At 53.7% G+C, this 23309-nt stretch overlaps 1 protein-coding gene across 1 annotated transcript in view; it reads right to left on the bottom strand.

Annotated features, from left to right (window-relative positions):
* Positions 1-12652, bottom strand: part of PDGFRB (platelet derived growth factor receptor beta) — a 41848-nt gene extending 29196 nt beyond the window's left edge. Inside the window, exon 1 of the mRNA XM_055285653.2 lies at positions 12143-12652. The gene's annotated coding sequence lies outside the window, so the exon portion shown is untranslated. The remainder of the gene's footprint in view (positions 1-12142) is intronic.
* Positions 12653-23309: the final 10657 nt, after the last annotated feature.

Raw genomic sequence — 23309 nt, 5'->3', positions numbered from 1 at the left:
TGGACCACAGTGGATCTTGGGTAACTGAAACCTCAGAAAGTGAAACAGCAGCTAAGGGTGACTACTGTACAGTCCTGACCCTCTCTGAGCCTCAGTTTCCTTATCTGTGCAAAAGGGTGGGCAAGACTGTCTTGAGAGCAATTTCAGGGCTGACATGCTGTGGCCCTCAGGCTCCACTCTGGGAAGGCAGCTGTGCTTAGCTGGAATGCTGGGCTTGGGGTGGGGGTGCTGGGGAGGGACCCATGTCATGACTCAGCTCAGAGAAGGCTGCCAGTTCCAGGCCTGGGAGTCTGTGGGGGCAAGAGGCATCTGGAGCCAGGGATGGAGTCCTCCCGCCAGCAGCTAAAGAGTAGGAAAGGGACAGCAGCACAGCCTGGGTCTGGCGGCGAGTCTGCCCCATGTGGCTGTCCCCAAGCAGGCTGAGATGTGGGTGTGATCGGGTCATGTGGTCAGGGAGCCCCATCCTGGGAGCCAGAGAAAAGAGCAGGATCGGAGGGTCAGAAGACAGTTACAGGTGGAGGGGAGAAACTGGGGAAGTGGCCGAGGCTCCCACCCGCCCCCTTCAATCCTATGCTCGCTCCACTTCCAGTTGTTAGAGAAGGCTCAGTGCTCCACCCCTGCACCATGAACCTTCCCACCAGCCTCGGGATCACTCTAAGGGCTACAGAAAGAGAGCAGCCTGGCACAGGCCACTCAGTGTTGGAGCCATTCTCTGTGTCACGCTGCTTCTAGGCCCGGGGTCCTCTTTATGTTTCCAGGTGTCTGCAAAGTCCCCTGAACAAAGCAGCAGAAATTGACTAAGATGGGGCCTGGTGTGTGCTCCCACTGCTCTGGAAGTCCAAACTGGATGGAAGAACGGCACTGGTTCCCTGGAAGGCTGCTCAGCCCCCTGCACCCACCCATCCAGCACAGGCTCGGCCGCCTCTGGCTGTCCCACCACCAATCTCCTCACCTCCAATCTGTCCCCTCCACCTGTTCTCACACCCCAGCCAGAGGGACCTTTCTGAAATACCTATGTGACCTCTCCAGCCCTCCTCTGCTCTCCATGCCCCTCAGGCAAAGGCTGGCTTATCTGCCCAGCCTTTCAGAATCTTCTGGCCCTGGCCCTGACAGCTCCCTCACAACTGAGGGAGGAAGGCGGCTGCCCCTCCAGCTCCCCAGGGCCCAAGCCAGGCCCTCACACTCGTCACTCACTGCGTGCTCCTCTCCCCATGAGGCCTCCCCAGGGAACACAATGGAAAGAAATGACCTATTTTCTGGAAGTCCAAAATAAGATGAAACATCTGTCTGGAACGGAGCCAGGCTGATAAAGAATGGGCTGATCTCCCCAGCCCAAGCCCCGCTCTCCTGCAGCAAACACCCCCTCACCCGTCAGAGTGCGTGTGCTTGGGGGTGGGGGCAGCGATGCGGCTGGCTACTTGGAACGGTGCGTGGGAAAGCGCTCAGTGTGTGCCTCACGGCTGCTGGGGGCCCGAGGGAGGGGGCCTGGGTCCCCAGGAAGGCTGGGAAGCAGCCTGAGAAGGAGGTCAGTGAGGGAGGGAGGTCTGCTGCACACCCCTGCCCACCGGCTGCAGAGCAAGCACTTCCTGCCTCCTGCAGTGCCTTGAGGGTTACACCCAGGGCCCGGTGGATTCCTGGCCCAGAGTCCCCCCACCAACCTCGGCCCCATCTGGGCCTCCAACAGCCTTAAAAATAACAATAATAATAACAGCTACCTCTGATTTAGTACAGTTGACCCTTGAACTACACAGGTTTGAACTGTGCAGGTCCACTAACACGTGAATGTTTCACACATGTGAAACATCCACATCCTTCCCACCCTTCCACCTCCTCCACCTCTTCCGCCTCTGCCACCCCTGAGAGCAAGGCCAACCCTTCCTCTTCCTCCTCCTTCCCAGTTTACTTAACATGCAGACGAGGGTGAAGACTTTTTCAGTGATCTACTTCCTTAATGAATATTGAATGTATTTTCTCTTCCTTGTGATTTTCTTTCATCTAGCTTACTTTATTATAAGAACGTAGTATACAATATACATAACAGACAAAATACGTGTTAATTGACTTTACATTATCAGTAAGGCCCACAGTAGGCTGGCTATTAGCAGTTAAGTTTTTGGGGAGTCAAAAGCTATACATGAATTTTCGACTTAGCGGTTGGTGGTTGTCCCTAGCCTCCTCATTGTTCAAGGGTCTGCTGTACTTATCACCCACTATCTATGCTAAGCTCCTTATATGAATGATCTCACTGAGTCCTCAGAACAATCCCATGACATCAGTACTGCTTCCTCATTTTACAGATGTGGAAACTGAGGCACAGAGTGTTTACATTGTTTGCCCAACAGCTTGCCAGTGGTGGCTCCAGTGTTTAATCCTGGGCAGACAGGCTCCAGAGCACACAGCCCAGTGCCCATGAGACAGCCCCTCTGTGGCAGGAGGCAAAGATGAGGAGCCCTGCAAAAAGGACAGCCCCGTACCTGGCACAGAACAAGCTCAAATAAAAAAAAAAAAAGTTAATTAGCCGGGCATGGTGGCAGGCGCCTGTAATCCCAGCTACTCAGGAGGCTGAGGCAGGAGAATTGCTTGAACCCGAGATCGCGCCACTGCACTCCAGCCTGGGCAACAAGAGTGAAACTCCGTCTCAAAAAAATAAATTAAAAAATAAAGTCGTCAGCCTCATCTTTTCGCCTTCTTTGTCCCAACTTCTCCTTTCACTCTTTCACGCTGTCTTTTGAGCTGGGTAAAGTTGAAGCTGACAGTTTGAGTGGGAAACAGTCACTCCATTTTTCACAGAGCCCTACAATCTTAGTACATTCCCCCTATTCACATCTCCCCCACCTTCTCTGCAATTGCACACCTCCCATGACAGGGATCTCACCACCTCACCTGTGGCCCATTTCATTCTTAGCCAGCTTAGAATCTTCAGAGGGCAGACTATTGAGAATTGTTAATTACGCTGAGTACAGTTTATCTCACTGTATTCTCTGCTTATTGGTCCTGCTTCTATCCACCAACCACCCTCTCCCCAAACACAGGACATCTTTCTAGTTATTGTTCTGATCCCCCCCAATCTGGAAACAAACAGAAGCCCCTACTAATGTAGAGCCAGACACTCTGCTAAATGAGATGATCTGGAGATTTTGTTTCATCCTCACCACCACCCTGTAAGGGGGGGGGTACACTCATTATTCCCATTTTACAGAGGAGAATACTGAGTCTCAGAGACTTTTGGTAACTTTCCCAAGGTCACACAATAAGTAAGATGCAAAGGAACTGGAATGCAAACTCAGGCCGGCCTGACTCCAAAGCCTATATTCTTTCTTTTTTTAGATACAGGGTCTCACTCTGTTGCCCAGGCTGGAGTACAGTGGTGTGGTGGCATGATCATAGCTCACAGCTCACTATAGCCTCAAACTCCTGGGCTCAAGTGATCCTCCCACCTCAGCCTCCTGAGTAGCTGGGACTACAGGTGCGCATCACCACAACTGCCAAAACCTGAATTCTTGCCCGTCATGCCAGACTGCCTGTCTCCTGACCAGAAACAGTTCTGTCCATCTGTCCACAGAGAAACGTTCTCCCTCTAATGGCATCCATATGGAATCCAGGATCTCAGCGATGAGAAGATCCTCAGGGATCTGGGTCCCGCCTCTGCTCTGACTGAGGGGCAGTGTATGCGGGGGGCCTGCCCCGGGTCACCAATAATTTTAAAGTCGAGCTAGGGATAGAACTCAGGACTAGGGATAGAACTCCACAATTTCGCTGCAGAGGCTGAGGGTGGGCACACAAGGCTGAGAGAGGGTCTTTGCTTAGGAAAGCCAGGGTCTGGCAGGGGCAGTGCTCCTGCGAGACAGAGCATCCAGGCAATCAGCCCAGGTGTGTGGCTGGCTCTGCCACAGGCCTGCTGTGCTCAGGGTCCAGGCCTGCCCCTGTGGGGGCCCCAGCATCCCCTTCCACTGTTTGCAGAGGGCCAGGGCCTCTGTAGCTGCAGAGTTCCAGGCCTCCACCATCCTGCGGCTGCCCTCCCCGCCCCCACCCCCCAGAGCCTCATCTCCAGCCGGTGCCATGGCAACACAGAGTGCCAGGCCCTGGCAGCCAAAGGAGCCCCTGAGAGGGGTCCCAGGCTGAGACTGAGGAGGGGGGTGCAGCAGGCGCAGACAAGCAAACCTTCTGTTCCCCGGGCTGCTGCCAGCCCGGAGCAGCCATGGGCCGGGGTGGGGGCCGCAAATAGAATGGGTTCTCAGAGCCAAGTGGGCAGGGGACAGGCAGGCCTTGGGCCATTCACACTGACCCACCAGCACACAGCCTTCCCCCACAGACCCAGAGCCTGCAAACAGGGGAGGGGTAGCTAGCTAATGAGTAAACCCTTCACTTATCAGTGCCAATTACCGAACATTGAGATTCCCCTCAGAGCCCTCCTGGGCGACAGAGCAGGAGGGCAGAGAACCCTCGTGTTTCACTGACCCTCTCACTGTCTCAGCATCTGTCCTTCCACCCGTCTTCGGTCATTCACTTAACCTCCCCTCTGTGCCTCAGTTTTCGCATCTGTAGATTGGGGCTCATCACTGGGTTGTCAGGGCTATTGAAGGAGTTAACACAAGCAAAATGCTTAGAACAGGGCCTGGCACAAAGCCCTCTGCTAAGTTGGTGGCCACATTATTATTATTCATTCACTGGAGGGAAAAGAAGTCACTCACTCACTTGGCCTTGCGCGCACAGCCAAGACTCCACGGGACTAGGCTTCTCAGCAAAGGGATGCATGTGATAAATGAGACAGTGCAAGAAGGCCTCTCCCAAAAAAGGCTCCTCAGGAAGAGGTAGCTGCTGATTATTGGTACAATCAGTAGCAACAGCCCTTTTCAGTGTCCTGAGGCTCAGTAAGGAGTGTCTCATCCTAGCACACTCAGGGATTCGGTGGCCAACCTAAGGCCAGACCCGTCTAATAACCTTGAGTCCACTGTCTGTCAATTACTTCTTTCCTGAACCTTTGTCTTAGTCCTTTAATATGACTTCCCACAAATCAGGATACCTACCTAACAACGATCTGGACTCTCTCCAAGTTCCTAATATGGGATTAGGCCTACAATAGGTGCTCAATAAATGCTTACATGACATGAGAGATTAAATGGCTCCGTAGGGTCAGCTCTTCAGTCCTGGGCCCTCGGCTGCCTCCTAATAACACAGGATTCACTAGGCTAGGGAACTGGCATGGGTAGGCAATGGTGACTCTTTCCTTCCAGGGAGGTGATGGAGATGAGCTGGTGAGGGCAGAACAGACATATGGCACTCTGAAGCCAACAGGTTGCGCCTGATGCCATCCAGGGCAGGGAGCCCCGCCAGGCTGGGAGCAGTGGTTCCAGCTGGAAGCCACTTATTCCTGGGTCCAAGCCCTAGTTCTCTGAGTTTAACTTATCCGAGACTCAATTTCCTGGGAAATGGCATGGGAGACCTCCTTTTCCATTTCTGGGAGGGCCAGAGATGATGACGTACAGCACTTGGCACATCATAGGTGCCCAGTAAATGGTAACTGATAAGAGTATATGATTACTCCAGTGGGAAGAGGGGGTATGGCTTCCTGGGGGAGGTGGCCTTGAGCTAGGCCTCCAGGGTTTCTTGAGTTTTTTGGCAGATGATGCCAGGGAAATGTATTGCCAGGGCTCTGTGAGAGACGGCAAGGCATCTGGGAGAAATGGCAGGGAGAGATCTGTTGGGCTACAAACTGGGGCTCCTCAGCAAACAGGTAGATGATGCTCAGGGAAGGAGGCAGCAGGAGGCCAGGGAAGGAGGCAGGGAGACTTCAGGAAAGGTCTGCGGTGCTGTGTGAGGATTTGCTCTGGACCACCAACTTTTCAAGGCGTTGATAGTGACGGCGGGTAGTAGCTGCTGGCTGGGCAGGGCAGTGCTGTAACTCCAGGCACTGTGGGGAGGGGGCCTCCATGCAGGAGGATGACACCAGCAGGCTGGCATTTAGTGGGAGGCTGCGGATTAGGATGGGGACAGTGGAGGCTGCAAGGCCAGTGTTGGGGATGAAGCCGTCCCAAACTCAGCCTGAACTCCCTGGCAAGACAAGCTACATAATTTGTGGGGCAAGCACAAAATGGAAATGCAGGGCTCTTTGTTAAAAATTATTAACAATTTCAAGATGATGACTGCAGAGCAGTCATCATAGGCCCTTCTAAGCATGGGGCCCTCAGGAGGATGAGTGCTCATGAAGCCATCTCTATGCCCTGGACTAAAGGGGAGGCCATCTGTCTGTCTCCATCGATTTATCCATCCATCCATCCATCCATCCATCCACCCACCCACCAATCCATTTATGCATCTCTACATGCATTTATTTATCTAGTGACTATTTCACTATCCATTCAGCAGACAGGCCCTGGGTTGGACACTGATAAGGACACAAATACAGGTGAGATGGGAGCCACCCACAGTCCACCAGGTCAAACCTGCACCTTTACCTTCAATGCTCTGGGCCAGGAGGGGCCAGGGCTTCTGTGACATGTTTAGAAAGCTGAGCCCTGCCCCTCTAGGGCTAACTGGAAACCCTGCCCCACCCTATAACCACTGAGGCTCAGCCTCAGAAGTGGAGACGCTGGTGGTGTCACTGCCCTTGGGTTTCCACTTCTCAGAAGGGAAGGTAACAGAGCAGCAGCAATGAGGATGTGGTAAAACAGTCACAAGAAGCATGGTAGGAACTCTCAGGGGCTAAGGGCAGAGCTGGATGGACCTCTGGGGGTCACTAAGCTTCTCCCTTGGCTTCTCCCCACTTTATTATAAGAGGAAACTATGATTAGAATGAAGAAGTGGCATGGCCAAAGGCTGGGGGGTCCAGCAAACCACCCAGGAAGATTCCCATTTCTTGTTGGGACGGCTTTGCTCCTTTTCAGCCCATAGCCCAGACAGACCTGGAGGCTGAGCCCTGAACCACAGAGGTGGAGCTGGGTCTCTCCAGGCCTTCAGAGAGATGCTAAAGACCCAGCACCTGTGGTGGAACAAAGGCGAGCCCAGGTCCCAGGCTCAGTGTCATCACCAATGATCTGTATAGACCTTAGGTGCAACCCTTCCCCACTCTGGACCTTAGTTCCCATCCATACAATAAAGCAGTTGAATCAGGTGACCCCCAAAAGTCCTTTTCATCCCTGACATACAGGAACTTTCAGACCCCCTGACCCTCCCAAGGGACAGCCCTCTCCATCACAGGGCGGAGAAGCTGGTACCTCTGGCGGATAAAAGGTTTTGGGCACCTGAGACATCAAATAGCCCTGATCTGAACTGAGGAGAGGAGGGGATTTTAATGTGGTTAAAGAAATACACTTTGATTTTCAGCCTCCTGCACCAGGCTGGGGGTGGGCTACCCCAGGAAGCATCTGGTGGATATAGGGGGCGGGGGCAGGGTGGGCTCTGGAGCCAAGGCTTGGAGGTTCAGGAAGACTTTATCCTGAGGATCTGGGCCTGATGGCTCAGGAGGGATGTGAGGTGGACTTCCACACTGGAAGCAACAAGTATGCGAATTTCACACCCACTCCACCGGAGGTAGGTCCCTGTGTCCATTCCTCCCCTCACCTCCAGATCCCATCACTCATCTGGGCCAAAGCCTGCTTCCTCTTGAAATTAGAGCATATGAGGTTCGAAAACTCAGCACTGGAAGAGACCTAAAGGGTTACAGCATCCACACACAGCCCCTAGTGGGCCTACCTCCCCGACCCTCCCTGCTTAGTATCCCAGGAAAATGGGCATGTGGGAACTGTGGGAGCCCTCTGAGCTCCTCAAGAAACTGAGTACGTTAAGGGGCCACACTAATTGTCAGAAAGTTCCTCCTTGTTATTGCAGGTTAAAGTTTTCCATTAGTGGTCATCGATCCTGACCTCTTTCTGTAATGCGTAGAGAAAGGGTAAGAAAAAAACCCTTTCATTGTGAAGTTAAATATGCATGATCCCTGAGTACACAGCAAGGCTTGTGCAGCTGCCAATCTGGGCTGGCATGGCTTGGAATCCTGAAATTGTTTTAGGGCTGGAAGAAAGCTTTACCATCATCTGGGTCAACCTCCTTGTTTGACTGATGGGAAAACTGAGGCCCCAGGAGGAAACGACTTGTGCACAGTCCCATAGGGTTCTAGGGTCTGATGACTACCTCTGGAATGCTGAGGGCCCCCACAGCTGAGGCACATTCTCAGGGTTTACACTGGATCCCCAGGGGCATCCCAGGCCCCATCCAGCCTCTCATCAAGGGGATCTGGAGTCAGAAACACCCAGGTACAAAACCCAGCTCCGCAACTTCCGAGCTGTGGGACTTTAGGCAACTGACTCTGCGCACTTTCTCACCTGTAAAATGGGGAGAGTTTAGCCGGGTGCGGTGGCTCATACCTGTAATCCCAGCACTTTGGGAGTCTGAGGCAGGCGGATCACTTGAGGTCAGGTAGTTCGAGACCAGCCTGGCCAACACATTGAAACCCCATCTCTACTAAAAATATAAAAATTAGCTGGGCATGGTGGCGCACGTGCCTGTAATCCCAGCTACTTGGGAGGCTGAGGCAGGAGAATCACTTGAGCTTGGGAAGTGGAGGTTGCAGTGAGCCAAGATCATACCATTGCACTCCAGCCTGGGCAACAGAGTGAGACTCCATCTCAAAAAAAAAAAAGTGGGGAGAGTTTATATATCTAATTTTGAGGTTGCTGTGATGGTTTTATTTATTTTTTATTTATTTATTTTTTTGGGGACAGAGTCTTGCCCTGTCGCTCAGGCTCACTGCAATCTCCGCCTCCTGGGCTCAAGCAATTCTAATGCCTCAGCCTCCTGAGTAGCTGGGATACAGGTGGGCGCCACCACGTCTGGCTAATTTTTGTATTTTTAGTAGAGACAGGGTTTCACCATGTTGGTCAGGCTGGTCTCAAACTCCTGAGAGTGATCCACCTGCCTTGGCCTCCCAAAGTGCTGGGATTACAAGTGTGAGCCACCGTGCCCAGCCTCGATGGTTAAATTAATCCAGTAAATATTTATTAAGAATGTCCTGAATGCCCAGCATGTTCCAAGCGCTGAGGAATACAGCAGCAACTTTGAGGTAACAGATGTAAAGCACAATTGAAGTAGACACAGAAAGTGCTAAGAACGAGTTGGTTCCTGTTATATCATCATGCTCACACTGCTTCCCAGCTGAGGTGCTACAAGCCCTGACCCTGGGAAGGGGCTCAACACCCCTTCCCTTCCCTCCTAACGCTCTGGGTCAGAAGACAGGGGGCACCGAAAAAAGATTCCCATTCTAAGAACCCACTGCCCACTGGGTTCTGAATCAAATGCAAGAAATGGGTGGGCATTTCAGAAGACCTTTTCATCCCTTTCTCCCTTCCCACTGCATTCAGCAGCAGCCTGTTCTGAGCCAATGCCCAGAGCACCCTCCTTTAGCCTAGAAGGCAGCTGGTCTCAGAGTCAGACTGTGGCCAGTGCCTGGAGGATGGACACGGATCTTTGGAACATACATGGTGTCCAGGTCCCTTCCATGGGCAGAGCCTTTTGCAGGTTGCAGATTAATTTCATAGCCAAGTGTTCCAATGCAGGAGGCCGGGAGAGCAGCGGTTCTCTCAGCCAGTGGCCAGAGGTCCAGCTGTGAAGTGCAGGAACTGTGGTAAGCACCTTGCCAATGCTGTTGTCTCATGGAGCCCACACACGGTCCTGCTGCTCACAGAGAAGGAGATTGAGGCCCAGAGAGGCAAGGTGCTGCCCCGGGGTCACACAGTCAGCCAGAAACTGACTCAGGGTCAATGCATAGTCATCTGATGCCCAAGCCTGGTGCTGGTTACCCATAGCGCTCACTGCCTCCCAGCTGCAGAAGGAGCCCAGAGATGGGATGTGGGGGGTCTGAGGTTGGCCACACGGTGGATTTAAATCGAGCCAGGGCAAGCACTGGGTCTCCGGACTCTGGATCCACGGTGCTTTCCACTGCCTGCCCCACATCTGTGGGCAATCATAAGTCCCAGCTCTTCTTCCCACAGAGGAGGGGGGCTGCTGATAACTGCTGTCTGGGAGGAGGGTGCTGACCAGATGGTCTCTTTCCTCTCTCAAGACCAAGCCAGGGCCCGGGCAGACCTTGGAGCAGTCAGACCTGAGGCTGCACTTTCTGCTGGGGAAGGTGCTGAAGCCAGGAGCAGGCTCTGCAGGAGGATGGAGATTCTTCCCTCTGACTAGGAGCTTCCTGGGGAGCACGAGGTAAGCCTTTAGAGTCAGGCAGACTTCAGCCTAAACACCACCTCAACTCACCGTATGGCCCTGGGAAAGTCACTTAGCCTCTCCAGACCTCAGCTTCCTCATCTACAAAAAGTAGGTAATAACATTGATTTCAAAAACTTGCCATGAGGACTCCAAGGTGTGTGAAGTACCAGGCTCTATGCTTGCATGAGGTAGGTGTTCAGGGACTGTATGTCCCTGAAGGCTGTGGATTCAGCGTCTCCTGCTTGGAGACAGGGGAGGACTGCATGACTTCAGAACTTGTCACTAGAGGCCTCTGTGCAATCAGAGGTCACAGAGGGAAGCAGAGATACTCCTCCCTGCTTGCAATGGAGAAATGCCGTCTGGAGGAGCCACACGATGTCCTGGAAGGGCACCTGTGAGAAGGCTGGAGGCCTGGGTTCTAGTCTCACACTTGGGAGCAGAAGGTCTTCAGTGAGCTCCTCCTCCCTTTCACCAGGACATTTTCTCAGCCGCACTGCCTATCCAGGGCTGGGCACCGGGGGCAGAGCACAGGATGGGGAAACCTTAAACCTTTCCCCAGGAGAAAGTGCAGCCTCAGGTCTGACTGCTGGGGCCTGAACAATCTCTGATGAACAAACAGAACATAAACAGATCACCAACAGGGGAGGGCCAAGTAACATGGCTTCAGCACAAAGCACAGGGCTAGCACTTGGAAGACAGGAAGAACCTGGGAAGGCTGCCTGGAAGAGGTGGAGTACGGAATATCCCTGAAAGAAAAGTGATGAGGAAGGGCATTCCAGGAAGGGGGAAGAGGGAGGGCAAATGCCCACAAGCAGGATGGTGCTCATTCCTTCTGGGAATTCTGGGATCTGACTGGTGGGAACAAAAGGCCCAAGTTTGGAGTAATGGGGCACGGGGAGATTCCAACCTCTCCAGGCTGTGCCACTTACTAGCTGTGTGGCTACAGTTATGTGGCTGTGTGAGCCTCAAGTTCCTCATGTATAAAACGGAGGTAAAAACAGTCGCTGCCTCTGGGGTTGCTGGTGAGCATTACATGAGATCAGTCTCATAAAGCACTCAGCACAGTCACGGCGTGCAGTAAGTGTCAAGCAGTGGCAGCCTCTGTTAGGAGCTGGGACTTTCTCCAGGCACTGGGGAGCCATAGGCGGATCCTGGGCAGGGAGGTGGTGTGATTGGATTTATGCTTTAGAATGGCATGGAGAAGGGGTAGAGTCCAGAAGGAGGGAGACAACGAGGAGGCCTGAGCAGCTGCCTGGGACCAAGGGAAATGGCCCAGTGGCTGACCCCTTCTTCACAGAGGAGCCCCCAGATCTGACAGCCAGGTCCCAGCCCCCAGCCCCAGCAGCATGACCGCTAGGGGGTTGCCATGGCCGCCCATCACCCTCGAACTTTCCTAGCCCTCAAACTTTTCTAGCTGCTGGGGGTTTAGGAGGATATCTTAGGAATCTAGAAAATTTGCAAATCCATTTAAATCCCCAAAGGTTGCCTGGCGGCTGACTGGCCTAAAGCCAGACCGATTCTTAGAAACAAGGCTTGGGCCAAGGAACACTGGCTATGGTCCTGAGGTCCCCAGTCCCCTGCTTTCTGTGTACCCTGCCTACCTTCTCCCAATTCCCCTCTCCCGCTCTTCCCAGCTCTCTCCACTCCCCATTAACTGTGCTGTGCTTTGGAGGCCCCCAGTCAGCACCCAGAAACCCCTGAGGGTTGTTTAATGAAAGCAGGGGCAGCAGGGATGATGAGGCGGAGGCCACTCACCCCAGAGCAGGGAAAAGGAGAAAACTGGCTCCTCCAGCCCTGACATCACCCACAGTCTTCCAGCTTCCTCTCATCTGGTTTTGTTAAAAATATCTTCCTTTTTTTCCCCCCTCCCACTCAAAGAGATGCAGGTTAGGGCAAAGGGACAGGGCATGGGGCTGGGGTTCCCACTTTTTCCAGCACTTACCTTGTTGCCGATGGCTTCTGGTGTGGGCACAGTTCCAGGCTCTGGACAGTCACCCCTTCCAGGAAGTCCTCCTTACTGCCCTCTCCCCGTTATCAGAAAGACTGCCAGTCCCAGAGTGGGTAACACCTGGGTAGAAGGACAGGCAGGACCAGTGCAGGCTCCTGAAGGCTCAGGAGAACAGAGGGATGGAGGAAGAGGGCTGCTGCAGGGGAGAGGAGCGGCCCAGCTTCGCCTCACTCCCCAAGCATCCTTCGGGAGGAGCAGAGCCGTCAGAGGGGCCGCCCTGGGTCTGGCTGTCTGAGTTGGGCAGGGCGAGCGCAGGCTGCTGCTGGGCAGCTGGGCTGAGGGGCTGGCTCTCTCCTCCTCCTTGTTGATCTCCTCTCTGGCTCCAAGTTGCTCACAGAGCGATCCTGGGTCCCAGATAGGGCGGGCAGTCACTGCTGGCTGCTGGCAGCCTCAGGAGCTCACACCACTGTGGGCTTCCATGGCCCCCCCTTCCCCCGCCACTTTGGGGGAAAGGCTGCAGGGTGGCTTCTGATTGGCCCAGCTGGGAGAAGGGGGGGTGGTGGGGCAGGGAGGGTGGACGCGTGCGTCTGTTTTCAATTTCAGTTTTTTTTCCCCTCTCTCTTTCTTTTCCCCCAAGTTTCTTGTTTTTCTTCTTTTCCCTCTGCCTACTCCCTCCCGTCGCCCGTTCTCTCAGGATGTGAGGGGATGCTTAGAAATTCCACAGCCCACGCCAGCAGCCAGCCGCTGAGTCACTTTTGTCAAAGAGTGGCCTGGGCCCCACTTTCCCGATGCCCATCTCGGGTGGCGGCCTCCCCTTGTCATGGCACCCACAGAGATCATTTCCCAGTGCCTCAGTTTCCCCATCTGTAAAGGAGACTCTGATCATCTCTGTGGTTGATTCAGTCAACCTTCATTCATTGAACAAGCATACTGAGCACTTACTACATTCTAACACTGTACTGAGTGCGGGGGACGGTAGCAAGACATGGTCCTGACCTCAGAAGCACCCAGGCTAGCGAGCGAGATATTCATTGGGCAAGCAGGTGCCTGGTGGGCAGACAGGAGGCTGAGAGTGCATTTAGAAGGACCCCTAACGGAAGCCTGAGAGAATCAGAGAGCACTGCTGAGAAGAAGTGACGTGGAAGAGATGGAAAGATCCTCCAAGATGATCAGCCATTTTTCAGAAGGACAAACCAAGGCCCAGGGGTGAATTGGCACAGAGAGGGAACGTGATTTGGTCAAGGTCATCCAGCACAGGTCGGATATCTCTGGATATTGACAGATACATTCCTTTTCATGTCTCAAATCCCCTGGTGCAAGGAGAGGATTATTTGCCCCATTTTATAGATGGGGACACTGAGGCCCAGAGGAGCAAAATAAGCTTCCCAAGCTTACACAGCAATGGCAGAGCTGGGGCAGAACTAGGTCTCATGAGACACATGATGGAAGAGACACAAGTCATCTGACCCCCACCCGAGCCCCTTATTCCAGTGTAGATGAACCCCCTGCCCTGCTTTCTTCCTAGGTTCCCCCTGTGGCTCTTTCATTCAGTCACTCAACAAGATACTTTCTTTTTTTTACTTTTTTTGAGACAGAGTCTTGCTCTGTCTCCCAGGTTGGAGTGCAATGGCGCAGTCTAGGCTCACTGCAAACTCTGCCTCCCAGGTTCAAGTGATTCTCCTGCCTCAGACTCCCGAGTAGCTGGGATTACAGGTGCACACCACCACACCCGGCTATTTTTGTATTTTTTGTAGAGAGGGGGTTTCACCATGTTGGCCAGGCCAGTCTCAAACCCCTGACTTCATGATCCACCCACCTCGGCCTCCCAAAGTGCTGGGATTACAGGCTTGAGCCACCGCGCCCGGCCTCAACAAGATACTTTCAAGTATCTGTTTTGTTCCATTTCCATTCTCTGGCTCTCCTTTCCCAACAGGGTCTGCCAAGACTCCTCCAGTTCCCCCGGTTGGGTCTCTTCTTCCACCCTCAGCTTCTCAGATCAGAAGACATCTCCAGTTACAGACTCCTAGCCCTCAGATGGCAAAGGGCATTATTTTAGAAGGGCATATAGAGTGGGCTTACCACCCCTGCTCCCACTACTGCACACACGGGGCAACTGAATTCCAGAGGGTGAAGAAAGGTGTCCCAGGTGACACAGGTAGAGGCTGGCTCTGCCCTCCTTCCATTGTTCCCTCTGCGCCACTAAGTCTTTCCTCCTCAGCTTCCCCCAGGCCCCTGTTCACAGAGCAGAAGATTTGCCTGAGCTGGGATTCCATGCCCACCACAGTCAAGTATCTTGCAATCATTTCTTGGTCTAGTCCCAATCGGGATTGCCCAGCAGAGCATCTGAGCTGGACCACACGGAAGGAGAAGTGTTCTCAGACTGGCTCCCTGCCACGGGTTGGGGACCATAAGAGTACCCCGAGAGAGGGGGCCTGGCCAGGTCTTTGTGGCAGCAGGGAAATAGGGGAATGTGAAAAGATCCCACAGGCCACAAGGTCAGGCTTGCACAAGGATTTCTTGTGCCCAAAGACTCCGTCAGAAATTTACAACTCCCCTCCTAGCATCTGCCTGGGACATTCACCTCTGAATCCTTGGCTGACCCTCTGCAGCCAGGCCAGCTTGGGGGAAGCCAGGAGACACACCAACCCCCTAGTCCCCAAAGAAGCTAGTCTGGGAGTCAGAAGACCCAGCCACAGACTTATCAGGAGACCTTGAATAGGTCCCTTGCCCTGCCTGAGCCTCGGTTTCCCTATCTGTACATAACAGGTGTGGACTCATTGTGCTACAAGGCCCTTGGGATGGTCTGTCTGCAATTTCCCTTAGAGCTGGACTCTAGCAAGGGAGAGGAGGCTGGTGGGCCCTAGGGCATGGGTACAGCTGGGGTCCAGAGATGCAGCACAGAGGGGAGGGGCAGTTGGCGGTGGCTCCCCTGGGAAGCTGGCGGCCTCCGGTTTCCGGCCAGCCCAGCCGTCCTGAGGCCCATCTGGAATTACTTAGCCCCTACCACCATTAACCCTTGGTGGGCACCAGGACTGTCACTCCTCCTCTCAACTGAGATATGGGTGGGAGGCGCAGAGCTACAGGGAGCACTCCAGGGCACTCGCCAAGGGGCAAAAGTGTCATGATTGACAGAGGAGGTTGGAGAGCTAGAGATAGAGCTGGGTTCGAATCCCAGCTGCTCCAGTTTCAAGCTACATGAGCTTAGGCAAGTCACTTAAACTCCTGGGCCTTGGTTTCCTCCTCCGGAAAATGGAGATAAGTCAAAGACTGATTCATAAGACTCTTTGGTTTGTACAAAAGACTTAGTACATTGCCTCAAAGTGTACTAAGTGTACACTATTACTGAAATAGTGAGTTTCCTCATTCGAGCGGCATTCCATCACTGTGTCTTCCTGGGCGGAGCCCTCCCTTTTCTGGGTCTTGGATTCCCCTTGCGCACTCCGCCTTCAGTGGCAATGGACAGGGCACATGTGCAGTGCAGCACCATCACCCTGGGGTGGTCAGCGTGGCCCCCAGCCCCACTGTGGACAGGACAAGCTATGAACATCCTCACACCTACCCAGACACTGGGAACCCAGACACTGGGAACCCAGTCCAGCCTTGGACAATGCTGTCTTGGGGAAGCCTGGGCTGAGAGTAGGTGGGCAGAGCACGGAAGGTGGGGAGCCCTGCCTGAGGTGGACTGGGATGGGGTACAGTGGGAGGGGGGGCTCTGGGCCTTAGGGTTCCACACCGCCTTCCCCCACAGCACGGTGGCACACTCAAGAGTTAAATGTCTGGACTCTGATGTTGGCAGCTCCAACCCAGCTCCACCACTTCCCAGCCATGTGATGCTGGGCGATGATATGACCTGAGCTCTCTGAGCCTCAGTACCTTCAACTGTGAAATGGGGACACATGTGCCTACCTCACAGGGTTGTGGAGAGACCTGAATAAGCCATGCCCACAGGCATTCTGTCAAGCCCTCGAGCAAAACAAGGAAGTGCCACAAAAGGTAACTGATCCAGCTGGGCACGGTGGCTCACGCCTGTAATCCCAGCACTTTGGGAGGCCAAGGTGGGTGGATCACCTGAGGTCAGGAGTTTGAGACCAGCCTGGCCAACATGGAGAAACCCCGTCTCCACTAAAAATACAAAATTAGCTGGGTGTGTTGGTGCATGCCTGTAATCCCAGCTACTTGGGAGGCTGAGGCCAGAGAATTGCTTGAACCCGGGAGACAGACGTTGTGGTGAGCTGAGATGGCGCCATTGCACTCCAGTCTGGGCAACAAAAGCGAAACTCCGTCTCAAAAAAAAAAAAAAAAAAGGTGACTGATCCTCAGGTGTTACCAAGAGCTGCTGTCATAGAAGTGCACCATCAGGGCTGGAGGGAAGCTCACCAACATGCTCATTTCACAGCCGGTATGACTGAGGCCAGTGATGGAAAGGAACTTGTGCAAGGCCTTGTGATGTGTCAGCCACAGACTGGGACTGGAACCGAGGCTTTCTGTCTAGACTCATAGGCCCATGCTCTTCCCCAGAGGAGGGAACCAGGCTGAACAGACCCCCATGCTAAGACCCCCCCTCCCCCACCCACACTTGTCAGAGCCGGAAGTTGCTGCTCTCAGTGGGGCAGGGGGAGGGAACCGGAAAGGGAGCCTGAGTGGGAGAATTCCCAGGAGGCTGCTCAGCCCTCACTCAGGCAGGCCAGCGGCCACCACATCTGGCTCTCCCACGCTCCCGGCTCTGCCCCGACTCCCAGGCTCCCCAGGCAGGGTTGTGGGGTGGGGGTGGGGGGTGATGAGGAAGCAGCACACATATCCTAGGCGCTGACACAGTCATCTTAGACGTCAGGGCCCTAAGATGTGTCCCTTCTGCTGGCATGGAAACTGAGGCCCAGAGAGTGGAGGGGACTCCTCTGAGGTTCATGGTGGGGCTGAGGGAAGCTAGAATACAGGACTCCTGATCCCCAGCTCAGTGTCCTTCCACCCATGCATGCCCTGAGCAGAGCACGTAGATCCTTGTGCCTGTGGCTGGGGAGCCAGAGGGACACAGAGTGGGAACTGTCCCCCTACCTCGTGGACACTCAGTGTAGTGGCTTTCTGAGTGGGCAAAGGACCAGTGGGGGCCTTGGGCCACATTCCCTCCCTAGATTCTTAGGACTGTCTTACTGAGCCAGACTGTAGCCACCGAGGTCTGCCAGGATCCCAGGAGATAAAGGCTTCAAGACACTGCCCATTCAGCCTCTCCTCGCCCCCTTGCTGGCCTCCCTCTCAGTGCCCCAGGACCGTGGGCAACTTGAGTGTGTCCGTCTGTTACACGCAGATGGCTCACAGATCCCCAGAAGAGCAGGGCCCTCACCCTTACTGAATACACTGGCTCCTAAGGTCTGGAGAGCACCAGAACTTTTTTGAGGGGGCACAGCAGACCTAGGGTGGGGCCTCTCCGTCTAACACCCAGTTATCACTAAGATAACTGTTCCTCCAACCATCCATCCATGCGATAGAAGTTAACTGAGGACCTACTATGTGCCCTGTCCTCCTGTCCTCACAGAGTTCACAAGCAAACACCGAGGAAACCACAAATTAATAATATCAAATTGTGATGAGTGTGATGAAAGAGACAGAGAGAATAATGAGCTGGGGGGATGGGAGTTCTTGTTCAGGTACAATAGGGCTTCTGTGGGGAGGAAACAGGCCTGTGAGGCCACACACATTCAGGAGCAGGAACAGTGTTCGAGGCAGGGGGAACAGCATCTGCAAAAGCTTGGAGGCCAGAGAGATCTTGATGGGTTCGAACAAAGAGAAAAGAATGGTTGAGGCAGAGAGCGGGCAGTGGGATGGAAGATTGGAGAGGTGGTCAGTGGCCAGGCATCAGGGCTTCGTGGGCCCGAGGGAGTCTGACTTTTATCCTGAGGGTCAGTTGGGGCCACTGCAGGATTTTAAACAGGTGACTGATGAGACCAGGTCACCCAAGTGCACTGTGGAGGATGGACTAAAGGGGGCAGGAGGGAGGCATGGGACGAGTGTGGAGGCTGCAGTGGCCGATCATGGACTGAACGCTGCACACACACACACCCCTGCTCCGTGCTGCCCCCAACTCTTTATCTACCAGAGAGGCTGCAGGAATGCATCTCAACAGGGAGTTTGGGTTTCTGTGTCCCAGCCTATGCCTGGCCACTTGACTCACAGTATGGCCTTTTTCCTTCCCTGGCCTCTGTATCCTCCTCTGCACGGTGGGTAAGACACAGTGCTTCTCTGATAAGGACATCTATGCCCTGGGCCTCTGGTTCTAGCATCCCCTCTACTACCTAAGTGTCTGTGTCCTGGGGACTGCCACCCTTCCCTACACCTCTGTCTCCCTAGGATAATCAGTGGCATCCGGGCGTTACTGAGACAAGGCAACAGTACAGCGAGTCCTCCAGCAGTACCCAGGAGTGCCAGCAGGTGGCACCCCCAGCCCCTGGAGGGGTAGGAGAAGAAAGGTGTTGGGAGGAGAGAGGCTTCTGGAAGGCAAAGATGCCTCACGGGAGTCCCCCACATCTGTCCCTACCTGGAGGTGGGCAGGGCAGGAATTAAGATCCCCGATTATGAGGTAGAAGCAGGGACTCAGAGAGGGGAGTTAACGTGTCCAAGTTCACAGAGCGAGACTAAGGCTTGGCTGGGATGGGCCCCCAGTCCAAAGCCCTTGGACTACAGTCCAGAGAGAGCTTCAAGAGGCTGGCAGTGCGGTGCAGTGGGCCTAACACTGGCCCTGGTGCCCACCAGCTTTTCTTAGGCAAACTATTTGCAACAGAAAGCTGAGCCCAGAAACTTTTCTCTTCTAGGGCCATAAACCTGATTGAAAAACCAAGTTATCACTAAGATCTTTATGAGGCCATCAGCTCTGTGCCCCACCCCAGGAGGCCCTGGCTGGGTGTGTGAGAGCAGCCTGGAGGGAGGGCTTCCAGGGGGAAGAGGGGCCTACCCCGGAGCCAGAGGAAGGAGGGGTCCAATAAACAGCCACTCCCAGGGGCAGGCGATATCAGAGAGGAAGAGGCTGCCCACAGGACAGGGTAGACAGGGCCATCTCCATGCACAGAGCCACACTGGACTGCTATCCCAGTCCCAGTGAGCACAGGGGGAGACTGAGGCCCAGGGGCTCAGGGTCACAAAGCGAGTCAGAAGCCAAGGTGGGAAGACCTGCAATTTCAGACTCCCAGCCTGGGTCATTTAAACAAGGTTACAGTGTCCTGGTTGGGGGGAAACTGGGGATGCCACATCAGGGCTGGCTCAGGACTTCTACAGGGGGTCCCACCTAGGGTTGAGGGCGAAGGGAGAGCAGAGGCTTTTTTGCATGAAGAAGTCAGAGGAGGAAGAGGAACCACCTATTTGTTTAAGCAAAATCCCAACTAACAAACTAGGGGGCAGGGAGGCACACACAGCTCGCTATCCTGGCAGCGGGGGCCAGCTGTAGAAGAAAGAAAAACTTTGGCCGGGTGCAGTGGCTCACGCCTGTAATCCCAGCACTTTGGGAGGCCAAGGCGGGTGGATCACCTGAGGTCGGGAGTTCGAGACCAGCCTGACCAACATGGAGAAACCCCATCTCTACTAAAAATACAAAATTAGACGGGCGTGGTGGCAGGCACCTGTAATCCCAGCTACTCAGGAGGCTGAGGCAGGACAATCGCTTGAACCCGGGAAGCGGAGGCTGCAGTGAGCCGAGATTGTTCCACTGCACTCCAGCCTGGGCAACAATAGCAAAACTCTGTCTCAAAAAAAAAAAAAAAAAAAAAAAAAAGAAAGAAAAAAAAAAGAAAAACTTCCAGCTAGGATATTGACTTCTGTGTGACTTCAGGCAGATGACTTTGCTTCTCTGAGCTCTAGCTTCCTCCCCTGCAAAATGGGGCTAACAATCAACCCCACCTCGTTGTGCTGCTGTGAGGAGGAACTGAGATAACACATGCAAAGGGCTTGGCATGATGCCTGGCACTTAGTAAATGCTTAATACATAGCAGTGCTATTGTTGTTGTTATTATTACTCCAGCAAAATGTCAGGGGCCAAACCCTGAAATCTCAGAGAGAACTGAGCTAGGAGTCAGAAAGCCTAGTACAGGGGAATCCACAGGAAGGGTGGGGGCCCAGCCCAGGATGTGTCCGTGGAGTGGGAGGGACATCCACCCTGGGAGGGCACACTACTAATGGGACCACAGAGCAGCTGGAGGGGTTCCCCAGGTCGTGCGGGTCCCTGGCTCTGCCCTCTGCCTGATCAGGAAAACAGTCTTTGCTCTGCTGGGAAAGGACTGCCGCTTTGGCCCCCATCTCTCAGCCACCACCTAGTCCTGGCCACCACCTCTACCACTCCTGGACCCCTTCCCAGCTTCCTGCTGCTCTCTGGCGCCCCGCCTCTCCTCTGGCTCATTCGCCACACACCAGCCACAGCTGTCTTCCCGCCACTGCCCTCCGCCACTCTAACCCCTAGATAATACCCTTCCACACCCTCATCAGGCTTGTCCCACCAGGGCCTGCTCTGCCCCTTGCTGGACTCCTCTCTTGCCCCTACCACTCCAGACTGGCCTTTCAGTGCTAGGGGAACAAGTGTCCCCTCGGGCCTCAGGGCCTCTGTTCATACTGACCCTTGACCCCTGCCACCCTTCCCCACTCCCCAGGGCCTTGACTCACGTGTGACTTCCTCCTGCAAGTCTTCCCTAACTCCTCCCTCTGGGTCAAATCTCCCTATTCCTGGCCCTTGCCAAGATGTAACTTTACCTTTATTTGTGATTATTTGATTCATACCTGTCTACCCGCGCCAGACCCCAACTGTAAGTACTGCAAGGGCAGGGCCTCACTCAGTACCTAACATAGTGTCAGCACAAAGGAGGTGTGTTAATATATATTTTTCAAATGAATAAATGCATAAAGAAATGAATTTGTATGCCTATTTCCAACCTTTAAGCCTACCATTTAGGCCTGACAGAGCATACTCTTGAAATTAGAGGGCACCTAGAGAGCACCCTTCCCCCAGGATAGGCATCCTTTCCCCAGCATCCCTAACGTGAGACTGACCTCCGGCACTCGCTTACATACCTCCTGTGACGATGAGCTCACTCTCTCTCATGACAGCCCATTTCCTGACAGATGGCCCCTTACAGAGCACTTTCTTACGTATGGGTGGGCTGAAATCCACATCTGTAGCCTGCAGTTTCCTCCCTGAGGTCCCAAGTCTGCCCTGTCTTCCTCCCCCGACTCAGACCCCACTCCAGGTCTTCTCTTCCTTCAGTCCAAGCAGTTCCAGCTCTCTCAGCTCAGAAAGTGGAATTCAGTCCTCTTGGGCCCCTTCTCCCTCCTCTGTGTACTTGCCAATTTCCCACCAATCTCTTGAAAACTTGAGTCTTAAGCAGAGCCCAGAGCTCCAGATGACTTCTGAGAAACATTTCAGCACCGCATCCACTTCCTGACCTGGGAAAGTGGGATCTTCCCTGCTGAGGCAGCCATGTGCTCATCTGTGTCATGTGCTGATCCACACACATGTGGACAGCCATGTGCTCCTGCAAGGTAGCCAAGGGCTCCGCCCGGTCAGCAACAGCCAGGATCTCCCTTCCCCTCTCTTACAAGCAGCCTTCATTTTGCTGCAAACACTGGGCACTACTCCTTTCCTTTCTGAGCCTCAGTGCTTCTACCTGTGCAATGGAAAGGGTTCCTCTGAGCAGGAAGCGGAGGGGGCCCTGTGCTGGCTGAGTCTCTGGCTCTATCACATATCAGAGCTCCAGAAGAGCAAGAGTCTCACCAGGGCCAGCTTCCCGGGCGGGTTACCATTGCAGTCACACAGAGCCCAGTGTGTGGAAGGGCCCTGGGCTCAGGTGAATGCTCTGCTGCCACCATCCTGAAATCCTTAATCATTTTCGAACAAGGGACCTTATATTTTTTATTTTGCTCCGGGCCCTGCAAATTATGTCCTGATCCCGAAACATCTGCCCAGCCCTGAGATGATACTGACCAGCCCCCGGCTAATATGGTGACCCAGGAGAGAGACAGGTTGAACAGATAAGACCCTAATTCTGACCTTCTTCTGGGGACCCCACACATCCCTGCCCATTGAGAGGAACCCTGGAAATGTGGGCCCATCCAATCCCACAGGGTGCTTCTGCATATCTCCTGGCACAAAGCCCTTGTGGGGAGGGACCCCACCTGACTTCCTGACCCAGAGCCCTGTCCTTCATGCATCCTTCCCCAAATCCCTCAGCCTTGTCCCCACTCCCAGTTCACTGACACCCCCTCAAGTGTTCCCAGCCCCCACTCCCCCTTAGGTAGCTTTGAAATGTTTGCCAGTCTTTAACATGGGGTGGAGGAACATGTGATGCATTTAAAATCCCAAGGGGGCTCCAGCTATAATAAATGGATCAGGGCTTTGGGATCCCGATTCACACAAACCAACTGCTAAAAAGACATTTTTGAATCAATTGGAGTACTTTGAATACGAACTGTGTGTTAGGTAATACCCAGGAATTTGTGTTAATTTTGCTAGATGTGATAATGGCATATTATGTAAGAAAATGTCCATGTGTTTTAGAGATGCGTGCTGAAGTATGTAGGGGTAAAATGACATGATGTCTGGAATTTGTTTTAAAATACTTCAGAAAAGCGGGGAGTAGGTGAAATAAATGTGACAAAACCTTAATAGTTGTTGAAGCAGGGTGATGGGTACACAGCAGTTCATTATACAATTCTACTTTTGTGTATGCTTGAAACTTCTCAATTAAAAAAAGAGGGTAGAGGGTCATCAAGATAATTTACTAAAAGTTTCCTGTAATGTCCCCAGAAGACCCCCCTAACTCTCTCTCACACACACACACACCCACACACACACTGCCTGTTGAGAACTTTCTCTAGAAGGCCAACCCAGGCAGTCCCCCAACTGTAAGGAAGACTCGTGTATGTATGTGCATATGTGCATTTCCCCAGGGAAAAACATCCACAGCTTCCATGACTAGAGGGGTCGTGACCCCTCCCCGCCAAAAGATTAAGGACCTGCGATCCTACAGACCGGAGCCCTGTTTGAAGTCTGCGCTGCCCCTCACCTCAAGCTGGTTACTGTGTGAAGTTGGCCTAGAATCCCCCCGGCCCCTGGGAGCTTGTTCCTCCACCTGTAAAATGGGGCTGCAGGGCCGTCCACGCGGCCACCGGAAGGACAAGGTGTTCAGGCCGC

Source organism: Symphalangus syndactylus, chromosome 7 (genome assembly GCF_028878055.3).
Source record: "Symphalangus syndactylus isolate Jambi chromosome 7, NHGRI_mSymSyn1-v2.1_pri, whole genome shotgun sequence".
Lineage (NCBI taxonomy): Eukaryota > Metazoa > Chordata > Mammalia > Primates > Hylobatidae > Symphalangus > Symphalangus syndactylus.
This window is presented reverse-complemented; position numbering and strand designations above follow the sequence as displayed.